General features: G+C 37.9%; 1 long non-coding RNA gene across 1 annotated transcript; it reads right to left on the bottom strand.

Moving 5' to 3' along the window:
- Positions 1-1,000: 1,000 nt before the first annotated feature.
- On the bottom strand, positions 1,001-3,974 carry LOC147136083 (uncharacterized). The gene is made up of 4 exons (XR_015089599.1): positions 3,933-3,974; positions 3,352-3,427; positions 2,924-2,975; positions 1,001-2,704 (listed from the first exon to the last, which is right to left on the bottom strand). It is a non-coding gene; the product is annotated as an uncharacterized LOC147136083 (long non-coding RNA).
- Between the last annotated feature and the right edge of the window lie 1,593 nt (positions 3,975-5,567).

Genomic DNA, 5,567 nt, shown 5'->3' with positions numbered 1-5,567 from the left:
CGGAAAAATGGAGGTGAAAGTCAATCAAATTGCCACAACCTCGAGAAGACCCGATCGAGCCCAGGCAACGTCCATGGGGGTGCCCGCGGAGAAGCCTGATTAACCTTTAATAAGCAGCACAAATCCTCCACAACACCAAATGAAAATATACATTCACAAAGACAACAACAACAAGCAAATGGTTGAGAGGAGAAAATGAAAGTTCAGCATTGCTCATTTGCATGTGACAAAGCCCACACTAGCGTTGCATTTGTTTGTCTCCTGAGGTGAGAGGAACCCTCCGGAGAGCAGCAGACAGTCAAAATGTTGTTAAGATCACAGCGATAATGACTCGGCCAACAAGAGTCCACCGTCGTGGGGATCGCGGCTGGTTTGATCCCTCTTTCTCTTTCATTTGGCTCTCATTAGGTAAACCTGAAAGCCTTGTACCACCGACCTGTCTTAAAGACATTAAACATTCGACGCGGACTTGTCGCAACACGTCTCAAATTGAATCAACGGCAAAGTATTTGGAAATTTAGCTCAATCTTGTTTGCACCATTTGGCTTTGGATATTAGGCCGTGTCAAAGGCTGTCCTAGACAATTACAGTCATAGCTTTTTAATAATGTGTATGTTCAAATATTCTCCATGATTGCCTTTTGAGGACCTAGCACCGTTGCACTTTCATTAACGTTATGTTCATGCAAGTCAAAATACTACAGTACTTTGTTTCACTAGGTAGTGGCAACAATCAGAAACCCTTCGGTGACAGAAACAACAAATCTATGTGAATAATACTAACTGAGACTTTTGTTGTTGACATCAGACGGGATTTATTTAACGATTGTTTTTCTTTTGTTAAACTATGAACTACACTTTTAAACCAATAACCTTTCGGTTTGCCATTGTCCCAGGAGAACACACCGAATGTTACAAAAATATTTTGTAGAGCACGCCGGAATAATAATCAATATAAATGTGAGCCGCTTCAATCCATTATTCAAATAAGACAATTCAGGTAACATTATCCGGTATTTTTTAATCAAAGACATTTTTCACAACCAATCTTCTTTGAGTTTGTCCACGTGAGAGAACAAACAAACAAACAAAACACAACAAACACAAATCTGAGAGAACATAACACAGTTTCCAAAAAGATTTTGTAGCACTTGAGAAAAAAACGACGTTATCTTAAGATCTTCAATACAAACTCTTCATTTAATGAGGCAATTGAGGTTATACTATCAAGTGCTTTTACGACTAAATATATTTCAACAAATCAAAAAGATTTTTTCATGCTTGTGAGAACACAAACGATCTGAATGTTTGCTACCATCATGAATTCTTTTAATAATACAGTTCAGGGAACAACATTTAGCACTTTGTAATTAATTACAATTTTAAACTCTGAACCTTTGAGTTCGTCACCGTCTTCGGTTGAAACAAATCACATGCTCAAAAATGATTTTGTAGGGTTTGCGGGAATATCAAACTGTTTCAATGTTTGTCAATCCAATCCTTTACTGTTCTTATTCAGTTGACATTCGCAGCTCTTTTTTTCATTGAAACATTTTTAAACTGATTATTTTTGTTTTTGTTGTCATATTGACAGAAAACAGACAATGTGAGAAACTGATTTTCTTGTGCTTCAATTAATGTTAGTCACTATCATCCACTTTTAAAGGGTGAGTTACATATTTTTGACAAAATCGTTAAATATTTAAGCCTAACTTGTAAGATTTATGTAATTTTATTACATGACAAATTCCCATTTATTTTTTTTAGATAATTTTACAACACAAACTTACCAAATAAACCTTATGTGATATATATTCATTAGTGTGATAATGTTTATTTATTTGAAATGCATAATCCTCAATTTTATGTATTTAGTATGAAAAAAGTATAATTACTTTAAATAAATAATAATGAGAGTATTTATTTAAAACACATAAAGTATATTGATGGAATTGCATAATAATCAGGTAACCTATACAAAACAAATAGCATATATTTGTTTGAAGTAGATTGTATTTATGCTTTTGTAATAAACCAAATTAATCAAAATACATCACATTTATGTCATTCTTTTACATTCACTACAATCATAATGATGCATTAGAACAATCAGACCACCTTGTTGATTGAACCAATGTATTAACATTAAAGAGATCCTTTACTAATGTACACATTTTCAGCAGTAAAAAGTTAATATTTTGTTCATCATGAATTAGATAACATTATTTTTCATGGACAATTAAGACCAAGCCGTGATTTAGTGAATATTCACAAATTTCCCTGAGGCACCCAACAAGAACTAAGAGATCATTTAACTTCTGTCTGCGAAAAACAAGCACGAAAGAAAAATCAGGAACCAGCTGTGTGTGTGCTTATTGCCAACCAAATCACTGGAGCAATTTGATTTTCAGTGCTTGTACTTTTGGAGAAAGGTTTGCTGAGTCCAGGTCCATTCTAAGTTTCTGGTACACCTCGAATGTACGCTTAAGGTTTTTTGAATACCTCAAGTTGAGTGCATATATCAGTCCATATAGCATCACGCATACATGGCTGACACTCTGCAGGTTGTGGAGAACTTCCACACCTTCCAGCACAACACCAACGTCAGCAAAGCGTCCATCAGGACCATAACCCTCTGCCCGGACTGTGTAGATGCCCATGGTCTTCTCCCTGATGTCTGCCTCAGCCTCTCTGGATTCAGTGTCCTGGGATATAAACAGAACAGAACGATGGGCTGGATGTCCCTAATCTTGACCACCAAAATATAAGCAGCTCATCCTTTGGCCAACTGTTAATTTGAAGATATTTCTTTAAGGCACTGTATATATGCTTGTGAATGTGCAAGGACAGCCTAGACATATGGATATTGGCCTGTCAGGCTACCGTGGAAATGCCTCAGCCTACAATGTTTTAATAACTCCTACCTGGATGATAATAAACGGTCACACAATTTGCAAGACCACATTCACACAGCACCTGTGGACGAAGACAAAGAATAACAAATCGATTAGGTTATTTGTATAACAAGCTGCCTTTCAGATTGAGTTTATTAGTTTAACAATTTACATGATGTTCCAAAAAAAAGGCACTAAAAAAATCCACCTCCTTTTCAAAGTGCATAATGTACTGCAATACCTGAAAAATGGACACTTCCAACCTTGTTTGAGATCAGACATAGTCTGCCTGAGTTTTTTGTATCGTAAATCAAATAACATATGCCTTTAACATGCTTACTCTAAACAATTAAGCAACATATTTGAACCATTTAAACATTACATGAATTGTGAATTAATATGAACTACATTTGAACTGTGCTACATTTTGATATGTACATCTTTTAACCCATACTTACAACATCTATGTTGCCACATGGAGGTGAGAAAACTGTACGTGAGGAGAATGAGAAAAATACTCCAAGAGTTGGGTATCTGGGGAAAAAAAGAATTGAAGTGAGAATAAAAGAGGCATCTAACATTCAGTTTTGTAATCAAAATGATTACAGTATTTAAATATAGTACTCTATAAAGCAGTCATTCAGGTAACACGAGCTAACCCTATTACAGTCCAGATTTTTGACTCAAATTGATTCTTGAACACTTACTTAGTATTCCCGTTGAACAGCTCAGTTTTAGTACGTGAAAATCAATCATTCACGTTAGCTATGAGCTAGCGGGCGCCGTATTGTGAAATGGCTAACTTGTTAGATATGCTAGCGGGGGCTGGCGAGATTGTAAAATGGCTATCTTAACTATGATACTAGCACCTAGCGGAGGCCGGCGCTCACGCGACGTGACCAAGATAAAACTGCCTAAAATCATGTCAAACTGCGAAGATTTGAGCATAAATAAATTGATATTGACACGATGTGAAATAAAGCGCACAATTAGGACACATTTTGGAGTAATTATACATAGGATGTCTCAGATTACTTACCATCACATGGACGACTGTATATACCCACAAGGGCCTGATGGCGGTAAGTGTTGAGCATCGTTTCCGGTTCCGGTTCTTTCACACCTCATAACGTCTATGAAAACCAATCACTTAAATTTTAAATAACATAATCGTGTTTGTTTTACTACCTTGATTATTTAAATGATGTTAGTAAGTATCTGATTAAATTCAATACATTTGAAAATTGATTAAATTACGCAGGTTATAATTAAATGTAATGCATATATTTTGAAAATATCTGTTTTTGAATAAAATCAAATAGATGTAAATGCATAAAACTTAACTCTGCCATTAATCATTTCTGTGAGTGACTGTACCGTATGCTGTACTCTATAGGCCTAGATAGACCAAACCGACGTTGGCCAACAGTGACAGACGCTTACCCCCTGTGGCGTCCGGCCGGCTGTCGGCACGTCACGCCGGCAAAGCAGACCGCAACGACAGACAGCGACGCTGACCATTAAAGTACCTTCTGCGCATGCGGGAGATGTAATACCCTTCCATACCATTGGCGGCGGTAGTCACTATTTCTCATTGTTAGAAAAATCCAACCGGAAAGCTGTTGGCCGGGGCCGGATTATAAAAATGTAAACAATGCATGCAGTTATATTCTTCGCTCACGATGAATTCCTACGCGAAGTAAACCCGTTCTTGTCAACCCTCGCTCTTGTACTTGTAAGAAGATTAAGGCAGCAAAGGAGTGCTCACTGTTTATCCGCATTTGTCACTTCCCGTTGTGCTCCTAGCGCTGATTTGCTAGCTAACAGCCAATCAGATTGACCAAATGTCATGACTCGCGACGCTGATTCAACATGCGTAAACCGCCCCCCAGACGCTTACAGACGGGTTACGACCCTACGACGGCGGTCACTACACCAATCAGACGGCCCATTCAGACATTCAGACGCCACGACTCTTCACGACCTCTGACGTCGGTTTGGTCTAGGCCTTATTGTCACTCTCCCCCCAAAATAAGCATGTATGTGGGTTTTTTTCATTCGAAAACATGATAGGTCATTTTTATCACTTTTCAGATAAAAGCCACAAAAAATAAATCATATAATTTGCTTCACAGCTTTCATATCAGAAACTGGTCTAATTGTCCCTTTACAACCTTAAACTGGTAGTAACAGTCAAATTGAGATGCTACATTGCTACAAATTTCTAAATAAAATATCTTTCACAATAAAAGTCTGACAAATATTTCTACGCACATTTTTGATATGCTGTCCATGACCCAGAAGTTGACAATCACTGACAAGTTGGACTTAATTCTGTTTCTATTTGCTTTGTTGTAGTCCAAAATGTAACACGCTCTTGAATTTAGCTCTCGTGTGACTGCTCTTGTTTCCTCCGAGGTGGCCTTTCACAACAAGAATTTCCCAGCAAGCGCCCCCACACCCGACTCTACTCCCCTCCCTGAAAAAGTTGTGATGCAAAATAGCCACAAGGTTTGTTCCATTACCTGCCAGCCTTCCCTATAAAAAAAGTCCACACCAACCAGTCATCGTCCTTCACGGGGTCCCTCAGGGCACGTCTCTGGTGTGTTTGAAGATGAAAGGCGGCGAGGTAAAAGCAGCATGTTTACAGGTGTTGGGGAAATTGAAAATTTCC

The sequence above is a fragment of the Filicampus tigris genome, chromosome 14 (genome assembly GCF_054856515.1).
Source record: "Filicampus tigris isolate MCC_2025a chromosome 14, RoL_Ftig_1.0, whole genome shotgun sequence".
NCBI lineage: Eukaryota > Metazoa > Chordata > Actinopteri > Syngnathiformes > Syngnathidae > Filicampus > Filicampus tigris.
This window is presented reverse-complemented; position numbering and strand designations above follow the sequence as displayed.